The 13,055-nt window shown below is 40.6% G+C and overlaps 1 protein-coding gene across 1 annotated transcript in view; it reads right to left on the bottom strand.

The window, feature by feature from the left end:
* Plekhg1 (pleckstrin homology and RhoGEF domain containing G1) overlaps positions 1-13,055 on the bottom strand; it is a 220,344-nt gene that overhangs the window by 155,711 nt on the left and 51,578 nt on the right. Inside the window, exon 2 of the mRNA XM_029532902.1 lies at positions 3,409-3,474. The gene's annotated coding sequence lies outside the window, so the exon portion shown is untranslated. The remainder of the gene's footprint in view (positions 1-3,408; positions 3,475-13,055) is intronic.

The raw sequence follows: 13,055 nt of genomic DNA, 5'->3' as shown, positions 1-13,055 counted from the left end.
AAGGAAGGAAGGAAGGAAGGAAAGAAAGAAAGAAAGAAAGAAAGAAAGAAAGAAAGAAAGAAAGAAAGAAAGAAAGAAAGAAAGAAAGAAAAGATACCCAGTGTGACTTTGCAACAATAAGGGGCATGCTTCTGTTCCTTAGGCTCCCCTTTAGCCTCATACTCATATAGCATCTCCATTCTAATGTTATTTCATCAAATATCCTGGGTGAGAGAAACCCTAAACAAGAAGCTGGAGGAAGTAACTCACAGGGGCAGGGGGCAGATATGTGGTTTTTGTTGTTGTTGTTGTTGTTTATGGTGCCCACCCCAATGTAGTCTTTGGGCTGAACACACACATACATATTATGCCAACAGAAAGAACATGAATTTCTGACCTCCTCAAGTAAACAAATCCTAAGCCTGTGTATACCGGGCCTTTCCTTCTCCGGCATTTGAAGTTTTTGTACATTAGAATTGCCTAATCTAGAAGTTTTTGTACATTAGAATTGTCTAATCTAATCTTGCCAATCACGGTCAGCCTTCTCATTTCCTCGTCTTCCATCTGCAGAAGCTAGAAAGAGGCAGCACATCTGTGTACAGTTCTCTGACCCTTCTGTTCAGTTTAAGTAGCAACCACATTGTCAGACAGGAGCATATGACAGAAAGTGCTGCCCCCAAGAGGACAGCATTGGGGTTTGTAAGTACCTGGCTCCCAAGTTCCTGTTCTTTCCTAAGGGACTGCATTCACTTCTGCATGCCTGCCAAAACCCTTTGGTATCAAAGTACAAAGACTGAACAGTGCTCTTTGCCACTGAATTCAACAGCAGGTTATTTCAGAGCAGGGCCTGACTTTCCTAAAGCAGGAAATTACCTCATTCTTCCAGGAAACAGTTGACCTCCTCTTATATGTCTGTTTTTTCCTAAGGTCTAGAGCAGTCTGCACAATACATAAAGACCCTCATCTTCAGGGAGCTGATCTTTGTGAAAGGAGATTTCCCAGAGAGTCAATGAACTTACTCTGAGTCAACAAGTAGCTCTGAGGAGGTGGCCTCTGCATCACTGATAGTCACCAAAGGCGAAGGCAAACAAAATTAGTTTCTACAAAACCAGAAAGTGGCTTTGAAAGTAAATGCAACTAGATGAGCCACAGACACTGGAAAGTACTTGCACTTAGCCATATAGCTCCACAGCACCAGAGCTGCAACTCTGGACTCCCTTCCCCAAAACGGCCAACAGTTCCCAAGGAGTATAAGCCTTCAGTGACATATAGCCAAGGTTAGCCAAGGGACCCCAAGTTAAGTGTCACTCTCTTCTCTTACTGTCTGCATTGTATCACAAAGCAAACAATATCTATAGGTGTCCAGACGGGAAATTAGTTATTTAATTTTAGGAAAATCAATTGAGTAATCACAACTATCTCATGGATCAATCAATATGTCATTTTTTCTGTCTTTGTAGACATAGCCAAGTATCACTCTAAGAAGAAAATGTATAAATTCATTTACAGAGAACGTAATCCTTTCAAAGAAGGAGGATGAGGAGGAGGAGGGGGAGAAGAGGGAGGAGGAGGGGGAGGAAGAGCAGGAAGAAGGCGACAAGGATGAAGACAGAGGAGCTGGAGACATCTCTGCAGTAAGAACACTCATTCCTTTTGTACAGAACCTGGGTTCAGGTCCCAGCACCTACATCAGGTGCTGTCAACCACTCGTGACTCTAGCCCCAGGGGGTTCAGCCATCTTTTGCCCTCCACATGCACCCAGTTACACATGGCAGATATAAACCTACATGGATATATATATATATATATATATATATATATATATATATATATATGCATGTGCATAAATAATACATCTTTTTAAAGAAAATTTCTACTCTATGTCAAACAAAACCACAAAATGACAGACTCTTACAAACATGCTGTGTCTGAGTGTGACTTAGGTGTGGTCATACGGGTCCTGTAGGCTTTGGGCATGTTGGCCCTTGTCTTCCTTCTTTCATAAAAACAATTGTTAAAGTGATGTATCTTAGTTATGTTGGTATCAAAACAAATGTCATTCACATCAATACTATATATTTCTTCATATATTTATATTTTTCTTATACTTTGGAGAAGTTAATTAAAATATTTGCATACGTTACTACAGGTAGCCATGGGAACCTTGCCTAATGGATAAACCAAGACTGGACCACAAACCTTTGTTGTTTTTTTCCAACTGAGTGAGCCTTCTAGATAGACACAGTTAAACAAGATAATTGATAGGACATTTCCTGATAATGATGAAGACCTGCAGGGGGCAACTCATTGTTTCATGAACTCTGATGAGGTCAGACACAGGCTTGGGTCCACTGCAAGATGGTCTTTCTGACACCTTTGAACTCTTCCAGAAGTGCTCAGCACATCAAACGTGTACACCACCTGTGGAGCATTATGATGTTGTGGGTTGAAACTATGTAGAGCTATTCCTGTGGTTCTCAACCTGTGGGTCACGACCCCTCTGGGGATTGAATGGACCCTTTCACAGGGGACACCAAAGACCATCCAAAACCACAGATATTTCCCTTGTGATTCATCGCGGTAGCAAAATCACAGTTATGAAACAGTAACAAAAATAAATTTAAGGTTGGGGGTCACTACAACATGAAGAACTGTATGAAAGGACCACATAATGAGGAAGTTTGAAAACCACTGCTCTACGTCATTGTTGAAGTTCAGTTTCTTTTCTTCTTTCATTTTTTTTCATAAAATTGAAAGTATAAACAAACACACACACACACACACACACACACACACACACACATACACACACTGTGCTTATCCAACGCTTAGAAAATTCTCATCCGTCCCTATCATTTTATGGACTTTTGATATGGGATTGAGCAGTGTTCTTCAAACAGCCTAAAGGAAGAGTCAGACAAGTGCCTAGACCAAACGAGCTTGGACCCTCCCTTGACCTTTTAAACTACAGCATCCAAGAACCATCAACCACTACAACATCTAAGTGGGGTGTTTAAACCTGGAGGAAAAGAAGCTAAAAGAGACAAACATACCCTTGCCAGGCCACTGAGAAACATCTCGAAGGAACACAAACTCATTAGTTTGCAGCAGGCTAACCAGAAGAAGCAGGTCTGGCTAGAAAAGGTTCTTTATTGACCCCATTTTTTTTACCTTCTGTGTGTATTATTGCGAAGTAAGCACTGTCATTCACTTCATATACTTTCAGAACAATAGTTGTTATTCTGGATTACAAAGTACTTAAAAACTATATTATAATTTTTTAAACTACTTAAAAATTTTAAAATGGTGTTAGTATATATTCATAAAAATATCTAATAAACATAAAGTATATTAATATTTCAACATATTTCACAGTCAAGTAGCCAAAAAAACCCATCAAACTAGGAAAGAATAAAAGAAACAACTCACCTTTATAGTTAAAACTCAGTTTTCTAATGTCTTCACCACGACTTCTGTCAGTCCTTCTTTTCTCACCTAGAGTAGAAACACAAAAAATAAATTGAGTTTACAGAGATAACTATTTCTCAGAATTATATATATATCTGTGTGTGTGCATGCATGTGTGTATGTATGGTGTATGTAAGTGCATGTCTGTGTGTGTGCACACAAGTATGGTATGTATGTGTGTGCATGCATGTGCTCATGTATGGTATATGTAAGTGCATGTTTGTATGTGTACAGTGTGTGTATGTGTGTGTTATATGTGCACAGTGATACAGGTCAGAGGAGGGCACTGGATGTCTTGTTCTATCAACCTCCATTTTATTGTTTTGAGAGAGGAATCCAGTGACTTTGACTGATCCTCCTAGGTTAGAGGCACACATGGCTTTTCACATGCCTGCTAGAGAAATGGAATGGATTGTCCCTTTTAGCTTCTTGCCTGCACAAGTGCTCTTATATGCTGAGCCATCTCCTCAGCTCCTAGAATGTTCTCTTACTGGAACATTGATGAAATGGATGGGAAACCTGAAGCAGCAATGTAAAGATTAGCTGACAAAGGGCCAAAATTTCCCAAGAAAATGTCACAACTATTCTAAAATAATCATAGAAATAATTAAAAGTCCCCAAATCCTCTAAGATGCTGTACTGACAGGATGCAAAGGCCTGGTTAGCTTTGATTTTTGTTTTTCCCTTGTCTTTGAAAATTCAAGACTTGAACTTTCAGTAGTTCTGATAGCAAAGAATTCCAACCATTTCCCACAAACCAGGAAGTGTTTCTCCTAATAGAGGAAGGAGGAGCCCAGAGCCTTAAAGTAGAGCAGGAGTAAAAACATCTGCTTGCCCCAGAGGCTGCATTCCCTTTAGGATTTTGCTTCCAAGGCCATGGGCAATGTCCCTTGAGTTCCTCTCCATGTCTATACCTACAAATCCTTCCCAGCTTCCATCTCTGTGAGGCAGTTGGAAGGTAGAATCTTCCAGAGGCCAGCTGGAGGATTTTTGAATTTATGTTCTATTTTTGGTTTTGTTCTCTTGTCACTGCGTTTGTAAAGGAAGAACCATGGACATTTCAGTATTTGAAGATTCAATATATGTGCTGTCCAAGTGAAGCCACCGTTGTCACTTTTTAAAGGAAAACAAAAGCACGTAGAAACTTATCAATTATGTATTTTGTATAAATAAAAATTATTTTTAATCTAACATGCATAGTGTTTTGTTTACTCAGATATGTGTACCATGTGTGTGCAGTGCCCAAAGAAGCCAGAAGAGGGCATCCTGTTTCCTCTGTATATGGAGTTACAGAGGTTTGTGAGCCATCAGGTGCCTGCAGGGAAGTGAACCTGGCTCTTCTGGAAGAGCAGCCAGTGCTCTTAACCCGAGAACCATGTCTCCATTCCCCCAACTCCATGTCTTTATGAACATGATAGAAATTATCTTAGGTAACTGAAGGAAATGTCAAAATAATGTAAGAGTAAAAATGTAACAGCACAGAAAGCAGGGCATGGGAACAAAGGTCAACAAAAACGACCAAAAACGATGCAACTTGTAAGACCTTTGGAAAAAAAAAAAAGAGGAAATTCTAGGTCATGCCATTAAAAAAAACGAGGAATGGCTAGGTTAATTTTATTACATATGTGGGAAGTCAAAACAATGCCATTTTGTCTGTGAGTCAAGTAACTGGTGGCGTTTTATTTATTTACTTTTTAAAAATTGGACAAAGCAAAGAAATTAACTAAATAGTTTCACTTAAGTTAGAAAAGTGCCATGTGTGTGGAGGGGGGGGGCACACATATAGTTAAAATTAAAAGCTGCTTCTTTGCAAATTGTGAAACCACATAGACTTGTTTTTGGGAAATGTAGCCTTAAAACCAAAAACACGAAAATACAATTATTCAAGGAATGCATCACAGGCGTGCAAAACGTTTAAACACGCAGAGCATTGAAAAATATCTTCAGGAATCAGTGTGAAGGCCTTATGGAGAACAGTTTTCTATGGTGAATTTAATGATCAGAACTGAGCCCAAAACAGTAATGCTGAAAAACAGGTGAATGCGGTGTATTTTTAAAGATTTCCAAACAGTAGTTTAAAGGGAGGCTGTCTAATTTACTCCATGAACATAACAGAAACCTCTTCACCAAATCTAGTATAATGAAAGAAAAGTAGGAAGCTCTCTCCATTTAAATAAGACATGAGAACCCCAAACAGAACATTCAGATGCCCAGTTTCCAGTGGATGCCACATCATTATAGAGATTATTCTAGAGGTATTTAAACATGGAGACCTTGTGTACTATGAACAGGCGACAAGAGCCCAGATGTATCACATTGTTCTGTATCAGTACCCCCACTGCCTTTCAAAGCCTTATGAAACACTTTAAAATATAGCTAAAGAAAGAATAGATGACCTCTATACAACAGTGAAAGGCAATGTGCAGATGGGTGACCATCATGTACAGGTGACGAGGCTGAATATTTTGCACAATAGGGTTTGTTTACTTTATGGAACCCAGTACCTCATATACAGATGTGGCTAGTGCTCTACACTGATCTAGCCTCAGTCCTGAGAGAAATATCTCCTGCCCCACCCCTCCACAGAGGCATCGTGTTATGAGAAAAATGTCTTCTGCAACCCAAGTTGGTTTTGAACTCTCTATGTCACTGGGAATGACCTTGATCTGACTTTCTTGCCTCCACCTCTCAAGTGCTGGGAGTATGGGGTTCATCACTGTGCCTGGCTTCCAAGAGAAATACCTTATTAGATATTAGAAAAGTGCAGACATTTCACAAAGCAATCTGAAACACAACGTACCAAAAACAATGGGTTTTGTCCAATGACAGCAGTGTCTAGTCACAAGCGACTGAGAATGAAGATGATCCCTAAAGAGACCTATTCAGAATAATTACCCTCATAAAAGACATATGGAAGGTAGTAACAGAGCTCTTTTGGTTCAAGACAAGTTTCTTCATGAGAAACAGAGAAAAGTATAGATGCATTTGTTTTTCAAAAGAACACCAACACTGTACAGTCAGGAAATTCAATATGAGGTAAACTAGCACACTGGTATTTTTGGCCTGATAGGAATAAAAGGCAAGTGGGGGAGGGGACATTTACAAGCAGCCATGATTATTTATAGGTGGCACCTGGGAACCTCATTGGCTGCTCTATAAATTCAATGTGGGATTTAAAAGAAAAAAATCAAGAATATTTGATTATCTGGCCTTAAGTGCAAAACCCACTAATGGAGTGTGACAGGGCATTAAATACAAACAGGATTTGATGTAAGAAAACCAAAACAAACCTTCATTACACTTCGGAAGGAAGGTTAGGAAAATGTTATAAAATAGCCATCAATGTAATATAAAAAATAAATGAAAATGTTGATCACCCTTCACTGAGTCGCAGCAAAAACGGGTCTCATTTTATTGCTTTTGGCCAAAGCACAATGCTAAGCTTAGAATCTGGAAGGCAAGCAAGGTGATGTTTAAAGTAAGTTACAAAGGCAAAAGCAGGTAATGTGAGTTCATGTACAAAAATAAATAAAATGAAAGGGTTGGTTTCATAAAGAGGAACTGTGTGGCCAATATAGCACCATGTCCTTTTAACTTCAGTGTCTAAAATAAGCTAGCACACCTTTAATTTTTGGTGACATTCAGACATGAGATGAAACGCTTTGTGGCAAGAACCGCAGGATTGAATCTAGAGAGTCCATAATGGATGTTAACAAAATTGCCCAGGGTTAGGAACCAACTTTGCTTTTTATATATAGGACAAAGTGAAAGGACTGTTATGTGACTTGCTAGAGACAGCTCTCAATTGATGCATGGGTCTTAAACAAGACCAATTCTACTTAGAATAACTCTTGTGCAAAGTCCTAGAGCATGTGCATTTGCCAGACGAGGTCATTTGTTTGACATATAACAGCCCCACACGTGCATTTGTTAATTCCTTGAGTAGAACACAGTGAAACAATGCATGAAGAAATGAAGCAAGGGTGGGCACTCATATGACCTATCAGAAATGACAGGGCTTCACAAGAGTGTGTAACGGTGATAATGTCAATTAGCCAGCCAGCCAGCCAGCCAACCAACCAACCAACTACAAAAATCTCTCCATAGCCCTTGAAGTTTCTAGAAAGTATTTTAAACCAATACTTTGGTTCATCAAGTGGACAAAGAGTATTTTTGAGGGGATGCAAAATTTGACCACATAAAACTTCAAAGACTCTCTGTTTGGATTAGAGTCTTCCTTTGCCCCCAGCCTGCCATGTTGGGGCACCATTCCACAAATGTCTCATCTCTTTTTGAAGATCTGGGAACACAACTAAGACATAGTAGGGCTTTGGGTTTATGGCAACACGGAAACACTTTCTTTGTTTGTTTAATGGTTATGTTTTATTGAAAGTAAATTTTATTTCATATAATAGATTCTAATCATGGTTTTCTCTCCCTCATCTCATCCCAGGCCCTCCCTACCTCCTACCCATCCAATGCCACACCTTCTTTCTCTCTCTTCAGAAAACAAACAGGCAAACACACAAACCAGAATAAGAAGTAAGGAAAAGCAGAGGAAGCACACTCACACATACATAGATACACACAGACACACAAACACACACACACATACATAGATACACACAGACACACAAGCACACTCACACATACATAGATACACACACACATATATACATAGATACACACAGACACACACACATATATACATAGATACACACAGACACACACACAGACATACACACAGAGACACACATACACACACACACACACCATAAAACACAAAATAAGAAACTACAATGCACAAGTGAAAGATTGGTAAAGTAAAAAAATAACCAAACAAAGCAATATGAGATCAAAACAAAACAAAACGAAACAAAACCCATCTCCAAAAATACCGTTGAATTAATTTTGTGTTGGGTATCCACAGTTGAGCCTTAGTGTGGTTTGTGTACCCTGCTAGACTCTACTGGAGAAAACTAACCTTTGTCTTCCCAAGTGGATGTCAATCGGAGATAGCCTCTTGGCAAGGCATGGGAACTTGTGTCTCTTTCCCCCTCTCAGTGCTTAGGACCCCATCTGCCTTGGCCACATGCAGGCCCTGTGCCTGTGGCCACAGTCTCTGAGTTCCTACGTGCCGTGTGTCAGTCCTGTTGTGTCTGGAAGACACTGTTTCCTTACTGTCATCCATCCCCTCTGGCTCTTACAGTCTGTCTTCCTCCACTTCCGTATAGCTCCTTGTGCCCTAAGGAGGGGGACTTGATGAAGACATCTCATTTAGGACTGAGTTTTCCAAGGTCTCTCACTTTACACATAGCAACACTTTCTCGCTTCTTTATGTCCTTTGAACAACTTCGTTTCATTTGTAGGCCGTAAAACATTTAACTATGTTTTATCTAGCAGGTGGGATGATATCATCTGTTGTTACAGATGCCTAACATCCAGCTACCCTCTATATAGACCTTGATTAAACCCGCATTCTCTTGCCCTGATCTTAGTCCATGTGTAATAAAGTTTTTACATACAATATGCCATCACTTTATGATTGATCCCCCTAATTATAGTGATTGGTTAGTTCATTGCCCAATCAGACCAGTTAAAGCCAATGAACCCTCACCTGGAAAACAGACATTCCCCCTGCTTCCTGCAGATGTGAACAAGACAGAATTTAGACTCCAGATCTTTTTATAGTCACACTGAATCATGACATCTCTGTCCCTGGTGATCCACGCAATCATGTTGGGTATCATGCCTGGTAGCAACGTCACAGCTATGATGGCTGTGCCCTGGCTATAGGTGGCAGACTACATTCCAATGACATGACTGTATATACTTCTTTGGGGATCTTTACCTTGTTTTTAGGGTTTCTTCAATGCAATCCATATCACTTGTGTCCTCTGTGTGTACAACCAGGACATCCCATATTGCACTTGCCTGGATGTCCTTGTTCAGCATGCACAGGCTGAACACTGACCCTTTCTAGAAAGACTGTACTGGCTTATGTTCTATGCAGACTATGTGCAAGTTCTAACACATCAAGTAGTATAGCCAACACTAGATACCACAATGTTTCATTTCCATCTATCTAGAGGGGTATAAAATGGTGTCTTTGTGGCTTAAGTTTGTATTTTCCCAATAATTAATGTTAGATATAGCATACACAAGGCTCTCAGTGCAAACCTTACACACACACACACACACACACACACACACACACACACACCATCACCACCACCACCACCACCACCATACCACCACCTACAAGTCATCCTGCTTTTCCTATAAAGGTAATGACTAACTAAAATAAACAACAACTTACAAAAATAAGTAGAATTCAAAGAATATTCTCTTTTCCTGTATCTTTTTTTGTTGTTGTTGTAAATGTTGACTGAAATTATTAATATTTTTTCCATAGAAGGAAGTTCTACTTCTGGGCAATATATGCCCACATCACTTGGACAGAAGCAAGGACACCCAGCAGGTATAGAATTCACAGTTGATGAGAATAAAGTATGACAGGGAATTCAAATGATCATACTTTGGGGGATAAGAACATTTGACAAGTGCTTGAAGTTTTTCATCTATAGAGTTGACGAACTATGTCATAATGCGTTATTAATCCTCTTGGCACATGCTTAGGCTCTGTCATGCAGACACACACATTGGTGCTCACACAGAGCCCGTCAGAGGCAAGCTCTATACTTCTCTTTCAGTCTCAATGTCTAATTTCATGTCTCTGGAGGGCTGGCTTTTCTTTTGACAGAAACCTGGTGAGTTTCGGTCACTTTCAAACTGACTAACTAGCCAGCCATCTAGAAGCTGGAAGTGAGTCTGTAGAAAAGGCAGAAACCTTTTAAGAGCTCATATTTCTTGGACTCCTAACTGGGACATATATTAACTTCACCCATACTTTAATCCAGTTATGCAGTGAATGCCTTATGTGTGCCAGGCATTGTGCCAGCCCAGGGGATTACCTACTGAGTGGGGCCTGGTATCTCTGAAGAGTCCATCTCTTCAGTACAGTGGATGTGTTCTTAGAAAACCTACATATATCAAGCAGGTTTTAATAAACTAGATTGTTTTCTGTGGCATTTTTGACAGATATATTAGGAACAATTTGTCAAAGTGAAGGTTCTAGCCACTCAGTTTAGATATTAAGTGTCAGATCGACATGTCTCGCCAGGCTCTGCATGCAATACATAAATAACATTTATGAAATGAGTTGAACTTTTAAGGCAAGCTCAGCCTCTGGTTTATGTCAATTCTTGGCTCATTCAAGAGCACCAGGTAGAACTGACGGAGGTTCTGTAAATGGCATTAAGTTGAGAATATAGAGGTGCTTCCCAAATCTGGGTTAGATTTCACGGTCTGCTGGCTGTGGGCTTGTATAAAAGGAAAGGGAAAGCAGGCAGTTACGGTAGTCACAGATTAGGATGCTGCCATTTTTATTTATTTTGCAAAATGGACTAATGGTCAGCCAACTGGCTTAACATGGGTTTATTTCTTTAAGTGCAGAAATGAGGACCGGGGTTTCCAGTAGGGGACTCTTCCTCAAATTCCCTGCAGGGTTCTCTCATTTCTACAAAGAAGGAGAGGTCTAAGCAAAATTAATCTGTGTGTGTGTGTGTGTGTGTGTGCGTGCATGCGTGCGTGTGTGTGTGTGTGTGTGTGTGTGCGTGTGCGTGCGTGTGTGTGTGTGTGTGTGTGTGTGTGTGATGTCCGTCTGTCTCTGTGCAAGAGTGCATGTTCACATCCACATAGGTGTGTCGAGACACCCAGATGTTCAGGACAGGTTCTCTGGCTGGTCCTACTATAGGTGGCAGGCAAGCTGGTCTGGGAATTTCCAGGAATTCTCCTGTCTTTGTACCCCATGGCAGACTCCTAAAACACCCCAAAACCCACAACATTTGAGCACTGATACTTTGTCAAGGTAGAGACTAAGGATACAGTCAGGATTAAGCCATGTGTAGTCTGTACTTCTAAGGGGACTTCCAACCAGTGGGACAGTCAGAGTGGATTTAGCCAGAGGCAAAGCCCAAGGCAACTGAAGCCATGTAAGCTTCTGAATACACAGACAACCATAGTACAACCACAGTATTAACATCAGGGTCTTGGTAACACGGCAGTGGAGGAGAAGGGTGGGTAAGAAAAGCCTGTCAAGAGATCAAAGTCTGACTTAATAAGGAAAGGAGAGGTGGCTTTGGAGGGGAGAATTTGGCAGAGTCTACATAAAATACCATGGGGGTGGGAGGAGCCACAGAACTTGATAGCCATTTTCTTAGCAGACACATGTCTGAAGAACCGTCTTTCCTGAGTTAGAGTTCACTAGATCAATGACGTGAAGCAAGTTAGCCTCTGTGGCTAAGTGGCGAACAGGAGCCGCGTTATGGAACACAGTGAATTTTCTTTAACATGAGTAAGATTCAGCTGGGCGTGATGTTAAAAATTTCTCAGGACCACTGAGGTGGCTCAGTGAGTCAAATGCCTGCTATGTAAGCAGAGGACCCGATTTCAGATTCCCAGAACCCACAAAGAAGCTAGAGGGGAGATGTACGTGTAACCGCAGTGTTGGAGAACAAGGCTGAGAGAATGGAGGATCCCAGAAAAATAAATATACACACAAACAAACACACATAAGTATATATACATATATACACATATACACACACACACATATGCACACCACATATAAGAACAGTGTTTGTACAGGAACACAAATAGTTCGATTGTTTTATAAATAAAATGTACAGAGCAAAGAGATTGCCTGTACATTTTTTATTCTTTAATGAATTCACATTCAGGGGAATGGCTGCAGCTACCTGAGTCTCCATCCAGCTGTGCATTTAATGGCAAGGAGCTGGATTGATTTGAAGCAGGCTCCTGTACAAACACTGCTCGTATTCAGGCAACACATGGGAAACTCGACTCCACCACCCACCAATGTTACAGAAAGGAAGGAAATTTCCTTCTGGAGGCCTCCTCCCCCTCTCCACATCAGTCAAAGAAAAGCGGCTTTGACATATCAGCCATGAAAAAGTGAATTACCAAATACATCATGGAGTATTTACTTAACATCAGTCTCCAGATTTCAGTGAGCGTTTGGGAGAAAAAGGAACCATGAATGGAGAGGAAGGACTGACGTCCAGTCCACATTTCACAGGCACCGACTGCTCAGTCACTAGTCATTCCCATGGCCTTTGGCAGCATGGCCACCAAGACTTCCTATAAATCTCCAGTTTTGTGAACGTGGCCTTTCCAGTTCCCAAAAGAAAGGAAATGTTAAATTTGAATAATTTCACTTCCAAGGAGGGAAAGCGACTAAGAAGGGACTCAATGCAAGAAAATCCTGCCTTTTTAACCTGTCCCCAGAGCCAGGCATCTTTAGCTCGACTGAACTTTTCATCTGACACGTGAGCACACAGTAGTTTTGCTGATCTTAGCAAGGCTCCACATTTAATATGATTATCATTTCAAAAATACTTCAGGGAGCCCTGACTTCACAGATCATTCTTCCTCTAAAATGTCGTTAATTTCTTTCACAGGAAACTGGTGGAATTGTCTCTTATCTGTGTAGTAAGTCTAGGTAAGCTATGTTAACTGTAGTAGAT

This window comes from Mus pahari, chromosome 21 (assembly GCF_900095145.1).
Source record: "Mus pahari chromosome 21, PAHARI_EIJ_v1.1, whole genome shotgun sequence".
NCBI classification, from domain to species: Eukaryota; Metazoa; Chordata; class Mammalia; order Rodentia; family Muridae; genus Mus; species Mus pahari.
Note: the sequence above shows the minus strand (reverse complement) of the source record. Positions and strands in the feature narration are given on the sequence as shown.